The 14,419-nt window shown below is 45.0% G+C and overlaps 1 protein-coding gene across 2 annotated transcripts in view; it reads left to right on the top strand.

The window, feature by feature from the left end:
- SLC8A3 (solute carrier family 8 member A3) overlaps positions 1-14,419 on the top strand; it is a 275,261-nt gene that overhangs the window by 180,299 nt on the left and 80,543 nt on the right. The gene's annotated exons all lie outside the window — the stretch shown is intronic.

The following is a 14,419-nucleotide window of genomic DNA, read 5'->3' on the forward strand; positions in this document are numbered from 1 at the left end:
CTAACCCTAGATGAAAAGTTTACACCAGTTATTCCCAGGCAAGCAAAAGCTGCTCAATAGTCATGGGGCTTTATTTTCACAGAAGCAACACATCATACCAATGTCCCTATGCTGCCTTTGCAACTTGCAGGTCCATGTGGCAGCTGATTTGCAGCACAGGCACGGCTGCAAGCTGTTCTGCAGGACTTGTGAAATCCTTCAAGCCTCTTTGTCCTTGTGGTCTACCATATTCCCCACATCACCTTTCTATGATGTCACTATGTCTGTTCTTGTACTACCTGTGGTTTTCCCCCTTGAAAAATACCATGGCAATTGGCAATAATGGTCTAAAGCACTGCAGCTCACAGCCTGTCCACGTGGCTCCATGACCCAATGTTTTCACACAGAAGAAGTGAAGCAGAATAGTCTGCACCAGTCTTGTTAATTCAGCTCTTTTATTGTGTACAGAGTGGCTGATGTGAAACTAGGAAGTAATAAAAACCAGAGAGGTGATAATGTCTAATTGCTTTAAGTACCTGCTGTTAACGTTAGTGGGGAATGAGAAAAAACCCTTAGCTGAGTAGGAGAGGGAGGAGAGTGTGAACCTGGTGCTAAAACTCCCTAGCTGTAAGTGACTAGGTTCCTCTTGTTAACACCTAATCACTTGAGTCAAAGGAAGAATTGTACATACTTGCAACTTGTGGCAGAGGAAGGAAATCTTTGTACCAAGCCTGCCAATACAGTACCCAAAAGGATGTTAATGTATTAAATGCTATGGACTAGGGATGCCCTAATTCAATAGCACCTTCTGCCTTAGCTCACTAAACCATTTAATCCAGCTAATATCCACAGTCCTGATGCTTGATTGTAAATACATGTTCTTCCCTATTAAGGGAAGAGAAGCTCCTGGTTAGCTGGGTTCAGCCATTAGCAGAAATGGAAGAGAATCAGCTGTCCTCATCTGGCCTTGTCAGGGAGATGTGCCGTGCAGGTTAGTCTCCTTAATTGAGCCACAAGCTGATTTCTCTTGAGAAAGACAAGAAGAATGTCAGCTGTGTGGTTACAGTCTCCTGTGAGTAGACTACCTAAGATATAAGTACTATCTTGCTTCAGCCAGATCTTGAATAAAAGAGACTTTTCTTTCTTGAAAAAGACCCATCATTAAAAGGCCAGCAGATTTTGGGTACCAGAGAAATAGCCCATGAGCCATCTTATTCCAAACTGTACTTAATTTTGTCTTTGAAAATTGTGACAGAAGGTCAGAGCATACCTACAGAGATGATTCAATTAGATTAAAACTTATCACATTCAGCAGGACTGTGTGAATCCTTGTGGGACAGACAGAAAGTGAAGGCAGCCCAGAAAACAAGTACATGTTGGTTGCTTAACGCTGTGGTTTGTGACCAGAGACAATGACCTAGAGCATGAATGAGGCGCTTGTGGTGTGCTTAAAACTGTGCCCACACCTAGTGCATTCATGTGGCTTTCACTTCTGCATCAGAAGACTGCTGGGAATAAAGCTGCTAGCCACAGTGGCCATGGAGACCAAGTGGCTAGCAGAGATTAATTTCTTTTGAAGCTAGAATTAGCACGGATGACTAACGTAGCACTTAATCAAACTAATAAGCCTAACAAAGAAGGAAATCATGTCAGCCAGCAGGCTGCCTTTATTCACTCCTGGGTTTAATTTTAAATCTCCAGGTCTCCTGGGAATGGAGTTTGGGGCTGGGAACACGTGAGGGTAGTTTTCAGTAATCAGCCCTTGGCCTTTAAATTCAGTGAACACAGGTCTGTTGCTGTACTTCGTTATCTCTTCTTTAAGGTACAGGTGAAAGCTGTAGAAACTTGGATGTAATAATAGATGGGTTTAATCTCTTCCTCTTTCATGCTTTCTAAATGTAATGGAGAAAAATAATTTTGAGCAAATACTCAGACTGCAAGCAAGCTTGAGGTAATTCAAGTATGAATTTGAAGTTCAGATTGCTAATATTACTATTCCAACAAGTCCTATATGGATTTCGTCAACCCTAATTTGGGTAGATGGGTTAATAGGGTGTTTAGGACAGTTTTGCTAACCTGGAGGACCATATATAAGTGACTGCTCATGGTATTTCTTGGTACAAGCCTGTATGACAACATTGGGTCACCAAATAGCTGGGGTTGCCTGGCTGAATGTTTTAGGCCCTGCCTCTTAAATGCCTGGGCACTGAGGGGAACCCACCATGAGCTACTGATGTCCCCTATATACTAAAGGGGAGACTGAGCAGTGCAGAACAGAGGGGAAAGCAGGGAGAATAAGATGGACAATGCCAAGGACAGGGAGTCAGAAAGCAACGAGAAATTACGTGCTTCCCCGCTTCCATCTAATCGTTAGGCCCTTGCTTAGGAAAGGCAGAACTTGGGTACTAATTTCCATGCTGGTGCAGGAGCTGCTTGTGGATCAAGTCCTGCCTCTCTCAATGCTTTAACCTTGTCACTTTGAAAAGATTTTGACTCCTGGAGGAAGGACACGTACTAACAGCATCTCATGAACACAGTTAAGACAGTGCTAAGCTTTGCTGTGACTATGTACGTATGCTAAGGATCTGCAGAACTGCAGCCACTAAGGAAGCACTGGTGGGTGTAAACTAGAGGGGAATAAAAGCTTTAATTCATGCTCTTGACTTGTTTTTGAAACGTACACATTAAAAAACTTGAAATTGTGTTCTGTAGCAGCAGGTGATCTGTAAGTAGTTTGTAGGTTGGCCTCCTTATGTGTAGCAATGGCTAGATTAATCTAAGGGGCATTGGATTACACAGCATCCGTGAGATTGAATTACAGGAAATGCGCTACCATCTACCAAATCCCCAGGGCCAAGGATAAGCACTTTCCCTGAAAAATAAATGGAGAAAGAATCTTCTCTTAAATATAACAAGGTAAATTAAACTATCTCACTGTTGTTTTTAAGAGGCTTTCCCTAAGATATGTGGGACTCAAATAAGATGTATTGGTGCAAACATACAGAATGAGAGGGAAGTGGATCCTGCCACCGGCTCTTGCTTATTGCCTCTGTGATTCTTTCTAGACTAACATGGTCAAAGTTTCCTTACTCACGTTTGGGTGGGAGCACAAGAGAAAGCAGGATGAGATGAGGAGGCTTGAAACAATGCTGTTATTACTGAATATGGTCTTAGGCAATGTGTGTATATGTGTGCATGGATTTGTATGGGTGTTGGATAGCTATAAATCAAGCCCTATAATCTTGAATGCTGTCACCTGTTGAGAATGGAATTGATCAGATATCAAACATTTGATTATACAGCCACTTTTTCAATGCATCTGTTATTTCTAAACTCCTGCTTCAGTAAGGGTCAGAAATGACCTAAACCACTGAAGCAGAATCCTGGTTCTCTTGTTGACTAAAAGGCAACTCAAGAAATCAAACCCCAAACAGGTTTTTTTTTTGCAAGATGACTGAACACTTTTCTATTAAATGTTTTTGTATGGAAATAACTGTTATGTTTTTGGAGGTATGAGAATGTAGAAGAATTATTGACCCAGCTGCTTTATCCTGTCCAAGCAATAAAGAAATCATTAAGAGCAAGCAGCAAAAAGTAAATTGGGTTTTAAAGGATTTTCTTTTAGCAAAATAGAGGGAACTCTCAGGAAGTTGTTGCATTTAATTTAGATTTTCTGTGTTTAAATGTTTTCCTCTGTTTAAAACTTTAATTTCATATGGAAATTTGTCTATGTTGCTTTAGAAGGTTTAGGAAGAGACACAAATTGCCAGTAGCTAATATATATGCTAGCTAGAAACTAAAATGATAAGTTCTGCTGTGGCCATGTCACTTGCAGCAGCTACACTGAATTAAGGTTTAGGTGGAGCAATTGACTTTGTTACTTGCCTGTGTTGCTGGTTGCTCAATTACTTGCAGGACCTGAAGGCCACTACAGGTGTAGCTGCCTGCGCTGAATCTGTAGTTCCCAGAGTATTGCCTGCGTCTTAGGAAGGAACCGGATGTTGGGAGACGCTGTGGTATTAAACCGATACTAAATGGCCTGCAAAGCTTCTTTGCAAAGTCGACACTGCTGAACTTCGGTAACATGTGGAAAACCACAGTCACTTACCTATGAGTGTGTAAGGCAGAGCTCTTAGTCACAGAAGGCCCGTCTTCTCTGTTCATGCAGAGACTGCTGGAGACAAACATGTGGAGCCTACCTAAACAGACAGTGAGATTTTTTTTTTTTATTTTATTTTTTAATCTTTAGGATTTGGGCAGGATGTTTTGTGCAAGTTGCATGTTGCCTCTCCTTGTTTCAGGCTGCTGCGTGAATGGCTGTGGCTGCTCCACAGAGTCACTGTGAGCGTTGGGCTGTCTCTGAGTTCATGCGTAGCTTGGCGGGTCTGGTCCTCTGAAGTGCTGCCACAACACTGAGCAGTAGAAAACCTATTACATTTCTTCCTCTTGGAGGCTTCAGGCGTTTTCTGCCTGGGGGCTCGTGGAGCGTGCATGTATATATGTATGTGAAGGCCAGAGCTGTGCTAGAGGTCCTGCTGTCTAAGTCAAGCTCAGGTCAGTGCTGTGCTTCAAGGCTGGTGGTTAACAACTGGTCCAGGCAGCTACTACATGCTGCTGCTGCCACCCTCTTGCCTGTGTGCCATGTTTGGTGGGAAGGTCAGTCCCCCTTTCTCCTCCTTTTCCTCTCCAATTGTCCCACACTTGGAAGCAGAGATACCTGGGCCCTAACCCCTTGTTTGTGGTCCTGCCACGGTGGCTGTTAGCTTCTCTCAGCAGATCTGGCAAAGGTGATAGTGGAGAAAGGTGAACAACATTGTCTGTTTGAAGGGCATCATACTGAGGTTTGGTGTAATTAATTGTCCTTCCTTTTTGCCATTCAGTGCTTGAGGAAACTGTCAACTTAATTTTTTAATTTGATTGCCTACACAATCATGGTTGTGGCATTTTGAGGGGAATGCTATTAATGATGCTTAGTTAAATGGTATGATGTTTGTAAGCAGATCTCAGCACTTTGCAAAGGAGATTGAGGGACATTATTCTTATTTTGTAGTTGAGGGAAAAATACAGAGAAAGTAATTTCTATTTCCTCTGGATTACCCAGCAGATCAGAGGCAAAGACAGGAATAAAACTGATCTCTCTGAACTGTTGGACTGTTCTGTATCAAGAGAAAGGTCTGTGACCATTGAGCTTGTAATTTCCTGTTACTCAGCACCACACTGAATTTATACGGGTTCACTGACCTCTCTCCAGCCATTGCAAATCAGAATGGTACAGGTATAGTTGGTAGCTGCAATAGCTCACTATTCCCCCAAGCTGTCAATGGTAACTGTGGTTTTGGGTGCTCATTTTCCTAAATTAAATTTTGGTCAAATGGCATGGAAGTGTGCTGAACCTACAGACCTTGGTTGATCTATAGCAGCTGTCATGATTTCAATTAATGTCTGAGGTCATAAAAAAATTATTTTGGTAATGTAGTCTGAACTCTTGTTCAACAGCTCCCCTAGACCATGCTCTGATCTTAATGCTCTGGGCTCTGAGGAGAACAGCTCTCAAAAAATTAAAACTAATTGGTGAGACTCCAAGTGATGCAAATTTGTTGTGTGGGGCTGATGGTTTCCTTCTCTCAGAACACTTCCTTCCTATTAAAGCCTTATTGAGATTGAACTTGAGACTGGGTGCTCCAAACTCTTCTCCAAGTTGTTTCCATCAGTGGGTAAGCTCCTTCTGGCTTTCTCTTCTTACACCTTCACGTAAATTAGAAGTTCTTGATTCCTATTTTAGTTCAAATTAAGGGAAAACAGTAGCAGCTGTCCCCAAGTTAAAAAAAAAAAAAAAAATCATAATTTCCTTTGCTATGCTGCCAGTGGTGAAAGGCTATTCTATTTGCTTCTTGCTGTAAAATTCTCATGTTAGTGTTCTTAACAGTACCAGTTTCTAATTTAACTGAAGTTCTTCACATACACACACACGTGCTCTGTGTTTCTGCTGTAGTCCTGCTGTGAGATCTAGGTGGTGTGACCTGCAGGGCATTAGTGAAAGGCGTCAGGGGGCTGTTCCTGAAGTGCACATAAAATCAGCCAGCAGAAATGTGAGACTGTGGTGCCATCCTGGGAAGAAGAGAAGCCCTCAGCTGACCTTTACCTTCCCAGATAGCCCTGTTGGCAGGTTTCAGGGGGGACAAATTTGCCATCTGTTCATGAAAAAGGACAAATGACATTCTGTCTCAGAGACTGCGACTTCTTGCCCATCAAAGGAGAGGGCATTTGTATGAGTTTATATGACAACATTAAACAGGGGAGGCCTGGGACCCCAGCTAAAAAGAGAGGCGTGTGGTAGAGATTGGCTTTTCGGAGCTGGCACATGCTCTAATCTAGCAAAGAGGCTCCTGGGAAGCTCAGGGGTTCCTGTAGTAGGAGGCCCTTGGAAGGGACATTCTGGTAGATATCAGAGAGGGCACTGGTATTCCTAGTCTAGCGCAAACACAGGGAAATTCCCCCTGCCAAATGACACAACCAAGTTTTGGATTTCAAAATGAACAACAGTCCAGAACTGGTCCAACATAAAACAAGTTTACTGTGGTTTGTGTGAGCTTTGCCTCTTTTACTCATACTGGCTTATACTGATTTAGCACAAACACTGGCTGAGTAGAAAATGGATTGAGAGCAGACCTGAAGAGAAGGCCTTGGAGTGTTGATGGATGAGAAGCTCAACGTGAGCCATCAGTGTCCACTTGCAGCCCTGAGAGCAAATCGTATCCTGGGCTGCATCAAAAGAAGTGTGACCAGCAGGTCACGGGAGGTGACTATCCCCCTCTACTCTGCTCTCGTGAGACGCCACCTGGAGTACTGCGTTCAGTTCTGGAGTCCTCAGCGCAGGAAGGATATGGATCTGTTAGAGTGGGTCCAGAGGAGGGCCACAAAGATGATCAGAGGGCTGGAGCACCTCCCATACAAGGACACGCTGAGAGAGTTGGGCTTGTTTAGCATAGAGAAGAGAAGACTCCAGGAAGACCTTATAGCAGCCTTCCAGTATTTAAAGGGGGCTACAGGAAAGCAGGGGAAGGAGACTTTATCAGGGAGTGCAGTGATAGGATGAGGGGTAACGGTTTTAAGCTGAAAGAGGGGAGACTGAGATTAGAAATTAGGAAGAATTTTTTTCCTGTGAGGGTCATGAGGCACTGCAACCGTGAATGCCTGGAGTTGTAGATGCCCCAACCCTGGACACATTCAAAACCAGGCTGGCTGAGACTTTCAGCAACCTGATCTAGTGGAAGGTGTGCCTGCCCAAGGCCGGTGGGTAGAACTGGATGATCTTTAAGGTCCCTTCCAACCTAAACCATTCTATGATTCTATGACATATTGGAGGGAATCTAACAAAGCCCACGAAGATGATTATGGGAGTGGAGCATCTCACCCGTAAGGAAAGGCTGAGAGAGCTGTGACTATTCAACCTGGAGAGAAAGTGACTCAGGGGGATCTCACCAATATACATAAATAACTGAAAGGAGAGTGCAAAGGGGATTGGAGCCACTGACAGGACAAGAGGCACTCACAAAGCATATGAGATTGTCTCTGAAAATTGACAGACCATGTATCACTCCAAGTATGTGCTGGGTATTTTTTCCCACCCACAGTGGGAATGTTAATTACAGCAGTAAGTGACTGATCAGAGTGCCAGCAAAGTTTCTGACTTAAATATGGGCTTATACTGTTCTAAATGAGATAAAGAGAACAACAGAGTCTAAAATTTCCGCAGCCAGAGATCCTTTAGCATGTTTCTGTTGTGGCTAAATAGGAGCAACTGATCCTGGTGAAAGGAGGTGGCTGTTTCAAATAAGAGGTGATTTACTTGTTGCCACCAATGTGGCTTGCTTATTATTTACCTCATGTCAGGATAAAAGGTGATAAAAGAATTTGCAGTGCTAGCTGTAGAAGCGCTGGGGACCAAGTTCATCCTCTGTTTAGCTTCAGTGCAAACAGCAGATTTAAAGCTTGGAGGAATGTGGTACATATTTACAGCTGTCGCTGTCTTAGCAGATGGGATGTTGACAGATGAGGCCCCTCAAGTCTCTGTCTGGGTGCCAGCATGTAATGCTGTGAGCATTTCAGCTGAAGCCAGTCCTGGTGTTGAGCAAACCCTGGCTGCTCAGCGTTTTGGGCCCTTTGGGCGGGTTATACTGGAAGGGCAGCAAGGTGGAAGTCTTAGCATCAGATGGGACCAGTTCTTCCTGCCTGGGTATGTAGGACCTGACCTTACGAGGCTGAAGGAGATGACTGCAAGGCTGCCTTAAAGCCTGAGCAGCCTCACATGGCAGAGCCCCAGAGTTTGACTGTTGTGCCTGGAAACCCTCCTCTGGACATCAGATCCCTGACAGTCTCCAATATGTCCTGCTGCTGTCCTTATAGGTGATGGTGTGGAGCACTTCTTAGTGTAAAGGGCTTGATACTCTACACCCTGTGAGCAAAAGCTATTGCTCTGATTGCCTAGTCCTTCTGTTACATGGTGAAAGAACTCCTTTGGTGGTTTTAGGTACTATGAAGAAAGGAGACTTTTTCTTTCTGCCCTGTGCGCCTCTCCAAACAGAGCTTCCAGGAGTGGTTGCTCCTGCCTGTGCTGTGGCTGTTGTGCTGAGTGTTTCATAGAAGGTTTAGCTGCTGCTGTATCTCTTTGGTGCTCCATGTAAAAGTACGTTGTGAAAGTGACATGAAATAGGAGTTACCTTTTGTGATTCTGCTTTTCTTTCCATGAGATAAGCAAGCCAAGCCAAATGGGCACTTCCCTTATAAAAATCCCCACCTGAGCGCTGTGCTTGCTCTGCTTTTATCCTTCAGAGAAAAAAGTGTCATAAAGGTATCAATATTTAATGTAGAAATTCTGCTCCACCTATCTATGCTTTATCTATCTTCCCTTCTGGGTTGGTGTTTCCTTCACCTCATCTGCTTGCAAGTTTTGGCTTAATACCATTAGTAAAGACAACTGGACCACAATGCTGATTAGGAAGAGGATTTGCCAGCATGAGTGTATTGACTGTGCGAGACTAAATAAGCACTAAGCATACTGTTTTCTAAGACATAAGAAATGCTTCTTTATTTTGGGGTGGGTTGTTAACTTTAATAGCTCATAATAGTTTTATCTTTCTGTAGTAGAGTTGTGAAGACAGAACATGTGAACTGACAATTTTTCACAGTTGTGTCCTGTTAGCTGACACCACCAGAGGTGAGCAGAGCTGTGAATAATGCAGAAGTGCAGTGACTGGGCTATGTATGAGCAATAATTACTTGCCTAGCAGCCATGCTGCAGGATTTGATCAGCTGTATCCTGCAGAGCATTACCTGAAAGCTGTAGCAGGGTGAACTATATCAGATGCCAGGCTACTGCTGGTGTGCAAGTCTGTAGCACTGTGGAAGTGTGAGGAGCTGTGTGCGCTTTATTTCAGCAATGACCATGGTGTTTGTCCTATAGAATTTTCTATAATTAGCAATTTCTTGGGATAACTGACTGTCTTGTTCTTTTGCAGCCTGACAAGTGGAACAGTGCTAGACATGGTCTGTGGGAGTCAGAGCTGATGGCAGCTTCAGTAGGTCATTAGACTTTGTGGTGGGCAGCTGGTGCTAGCTTTCCCTTGAGGTGACAGAAAAAAAATAGGCTCTGGGGCCTGATTATTCCATCCTTTGTGTGGCACAGAGCAGCAGAAGAAAAGCATAACAGATGTGACATCTCCCCTGGCTTCACAGTAAGCTGTAGACATCGGTGGTGGAGCAGGAGAGAAGTGTAGAGTGGTTTCCTTGGTGCGTACCCCCTATAGGAGAGGGTAAAGAGCACAGGAGCTGTTGCCTTTGATGATGGGAGAGCATCAGTAAGCTGACAGATGGATTTTTTTCTTCTCTGAGCTGTGTGGGGAGCAATAGGTCCCACATATGTTCCTGTGTGGTGCTTCTGGGAGCCCAAGGAGCTGATGTACGGAGTATTCGAAGGGTACCAGTCCCCAGGCAGGCTGTGCTAGGACCGTAGTGCAGCTGATTTTGCAAGCTTGGTGCTGCAGCACCCCTGGGGAGATCTAGTTCATGAGGAAAAACTGAATGAGTCCAGACTAAAATGGAGAGCAAAATCCAAGGGTTGACATAGGCCTCTGGGAGCATCACTTTGGGTATTCAAGTGATAGAAGCATGGTCAGCCTTGGGGCACAAGCTGCCTTGCCCTGAGATTGCTTTGGCTGTCTCTGAGGAACCAGAGTAGTCATTTGCAGTTCTGAGGTCTTTGAAGGCAGGACAAATGTATAGGCAGGCTGATGCAGGGCAGGAGAATCTTGCCAGTGTGCACTGGAGCCCCTGTTTGGCCTGGTCTGGGGCTGTCAATCTCCTGCCTTTGGGAACTGCTTCTCAGGGTCATTTCTAAGGAGGCTTAGACCTCCCTAGTACATCTAGCCTGCCACATGACACCTTGTGTGGTGCTCTGCCTTCTGACCCTCACTGGGAATGGAGCCCAGCAGCCACTCAAATGAGGGATTTCTCCCTTGTGGTGCGGTTCCCCACATCACAAGGGTTTCTCCCAGGTGGCAGGGGAAGGAGTTCACAGGCCTGTGAGCTTGTGAAGGAAAGGCTTGGAGAACAAGTGTGCAGCAATAACAAGCTTCTGCAAGGATACCTTCCTTCCAGTTTTGGGGGGAGGTTTCTTTTTAAGTGAATTACATAGAGTAATGGCCCGCTCCCTGGAGGGTACATCTAATGGAATTACAGGGTATCTCTATCTTGTTCTGGGCGGTGAGAGCTTCCTCAAACCACTGCCCAGAATACTTGTGAGACACCCTATAATTCAATTAGAAGTACCCTCCAGGGAGCATATAATTATATCATATCTATGAAACCTAATGACAGCCCATTCGTATCACATGGTGAGCAACTCTCTGCTGCTGCCCAGAACCTTTCACCGGTAAGGAACTAATCTGCTTAGCGCAGATTGAACTCAGTGGTGTACAGCACTTACCTAAATGCTTCTGAAGGGAATCCCTGCCAGCGGAATAAACCTGTTAGCAGCATGTGAGCATCACTGCCATGGTATCCCTCCTTGCAACCCTTGGACCACTCCAACTGGGGCTACTTGCCTCCACTCTTGCCATCTTCTCTGACTGGTGTGGTCTCTGAAGCTTCCTTGGAATTTTGAAGGATGGAGAATTTTCTTTAATATTATAAAATTGTCTTTTTGGTCCTTGTTGGGAAGTAACAGCCTGTGATGCAGTATGTGCTGAAGGGATTGAGCTCCATAATAGGCATTGTCCTACCTTCCTGATAGTCCGTAAAATTTTGATACAAGTTTATATGCTCTGGAGAGAGAAATAATTGTGCCTGTTGAAATGCAGCAACCTCCATTGTGAACCACAGCATCTGAAATGGTTCAATGCTAGAAGTGAGGAACACCAAAGTCCACCACCACCAAGGGGACTTCCATAGGGTACTGCAATTCAATTAGCTCTCACCAGAGGCATCAGCTTGAATCGATCTTCAGAAAAGCAAAGAGGGAGGGAAGAGTGGGGACTTGGAGTGATTTTGAGTACCTAAAGAAATCAAGTGGAGGAATTTCCTTCCCCACAGTAGAAGTCCTGTGGAAAAGTGTCAGCTGCCTCATGATTGAAGGATGCGCCTAGTCCATACAGGTCTGACAATGCACTGCTGAGACTGTACTGCCCCCAGTCCTCCTGTAGTTCAGCAACTTCAGATGGTTTTCCCACAAGGTTCATCCACACACATGAATAATTCCATCTGCTTGTCACGAGATTGTAGTTGCTGTGAGTACTGTTGTGTTGATGGCTGTCAGCATCAAGGTGTCTCTTTGCCCTCAAATCCCAGAGCTCTGAGTGAGCTGAACACCTCTGGAACATAATATGGAAGGGGGAAGGGACCTTTTAGAGAAGATGGAGGCAATGGGTGAGTAAGGCAGGAGAATGTTACGATGACCTTGAAGGCAATGGATCTGAATCCTAGTGCATGTCCTTGACGGGCATTTTGTGGGTGAATCACCAAAGATGGAGCAGGTGTGTTTAGATAGCGTTCTTTCCTTGGGGACAGGGAAATAGCAATTCACTTAGCTGTGATTTGCTAAATACTCTGGAGTAAGGCAGATAAAGAACAAGGTGATTGCAATGAGAAAAAGAAAGGGATGAGAGTTTCTTGCTGAGAATCCCAGGGCCTTGATCTTTTCCCCTGACGTGGGGCTGTGGCTTGGTTTCTTGTTGTAAGGCTAATACTTCATCTAGGACTTCAGTCAGTGGAGGTGTCTTAGACGTGGATTGAAACGTATCTCCTAGGTTCTCCTCCACTAACTGGTAAGAGAAGAAACTTTTCAGCCTAGCTGAGTCAAGCCAAGGGAAGGAGGATCCGTTTTCTGCTTCCTGCTCTTTCACTGCTGTGGTTTGTACTCTGTCCCTGCCCACTCCCCCCCCCTAGAATAACCATAGCACCTTGGAGCCTATCTCCTCCCACTACCTATTTCCAGTGAATGCTTCAAGCCACACCAGGAAGCCATGTGATCTTTTTCAGACAGCACTGCATTTAATTGAGTATGAATTGGAGCAAACAGGGAAGCATTATGCTTACCCATGCACACCTTCTCCTTTCCTTTTGGCATCTAGGTATCTGTAATGACAATCCTCAACTCTGAACATTCCAACAAAGCAAGAGATTTGGCATGAAAGAAAATGCTGGAACATTGTCTATATCCCAGTAGCTCTCAAGCACCATATCCTGTCTAGAACAGGAGACATAGTTGGGCAAACAGTTGTAGCAGGCTCTTTCCTGGCTGTGTTAGGATTGTGTTTTCACCACAGCTCTGCAATAACTCTTTCCACAAGGAAATTATTTTGGATAAACACTTTGGTTTTCTGTTCCTAGGGGAACCGCTTTTGCCAGCTGTTTTGTGCTTCACCTGGCCTTGGAGTTACATGCTTTTTCTGTAATAAGGTGGTGGGACAGTAGTATGCCCAAATTTATATGACCTCCTGTAGACAGAGCACAGAGAGTGCCCGAGGAATGTTGAGGTAATATTATTTGGTTACCTCAGGCAGTTTCTTGTACCAGTTAAAGATATTTTGTGTTTATATTTCTCCTATGATATGGAGGGGTCCTGAATCATTCAACACGTTGGGCAGGAGGATCATTTTATTTACCAAGCAAAAGCCAAGTGCCTATAGGCACACTGTGTTTGGCAGCCTGCAGTGGTGATACAAATAAGGCAGGGGATGACTGGGGCCAGAGGATGCCTGTGTCAGGCAGGTTTGGGGCTGGCATGGTTGACAGCGGTGTGCCTGTCCCACAAGGAGAGGTACACCACTCTTGGGGAGCACGCAGAGACTGAGGTGTGAGCATCTGAGTGCTGAGCATCCTTCTGGGTGCTGAATATCCTTCAGTGCTGGACTGTTTATGAGAGAGAGTTTGTGTGGTGCTTAGTTGAAAACACAGTCTCTGGAGAGCAGGGCAGTCGGCACGGCTGAGATGCAGGGACTCAAAACGTTTGCTTCTCTTCAGCAAGAGCACTGCTGCTGTGAAAATCACAGCCTGCCTTCCTGCATGGCTGATGAGTAGGACCAGGCGGGTGGGGACAAAGGCTCCCTGGACTGGTCTGTCCAGAATCACCTCTGAGATGCTTCAGTCACTGTGCCCAGATGGGGTGCTATGTTAATCGTCTTTGGGAACAGAGAAAGGTTGATGAGCTTTATGACATGTTGTGGCACTGCTGCCCTCGTAACCCCCAGCTCTTGCAGCCCTCTCAGAGGAGTCTGCTTGGATCTGAATGTCAGCTACTGCTGCAAGGCTCCTGCAGGGATATGGTGTCTTGCCAGAGCCCTGCCATTTAAAGCATCAACCTCTTGCTAATCCCTTAGCAACTGTGGAAGGACTGGTCTGTCTTTACCTGTTTGCAACAACTAGGCACACCATCCCCTCTCTCTGTCACATGCACAACACATCTGTTGTGAGCAAAAGGTGGTGCTGCTGTCTCTTCCCTCATACTGTCCCCAATAAGGACTTGCTTCCAGACCCTGGTGAATATCTCTGTGAATTCTGGAGCCTGAAGACATGTCTACAGAGGTGGTAGGGGCCTGCTTATTAGCTGACATCAGGGTGTATAATGTGGGTACATCCCCATCTCAACTTGTGTAATAAGCCCTTACTCACTCAAGCCCCTCTCCAGAGGTTATTAGGATCTCTTAGCAACTTTAAGTTTCTTTTAGCCTTGTCAAGCCTGAGAACCTACAAGGAAAAGCTTTTTTCACAGTGAAGGACAATCAACTTGGACTGGATATATGTTAGATTTTGCTATTTCTAGGAGCAGGAAGGTGCCTGGGAACAGTCATCATGAGTTTACTTTAGCATATTTTGTCTGACTAACTCAGCTGCTTTCTGTGATGAGATGCCCAAGTCATTGGCTGTGGAGAGAACCGTAGGTATA

Source organism: Phaenicophaeus curvirostris, chromosome 5, assembly GCF_032191515.1.
Source record: "Phaenicophaeus curvirostris isolate KB17595 chromosome 5, BPBGC_Pcur_1.0, whole genome shotgun sequence".
NCBI lineage: Eukaryota > Metazoa > Chordata > Aves > Cuculiformes > Cuculidae > Phaenicophaeus > Phaenicophaeus curvirostris.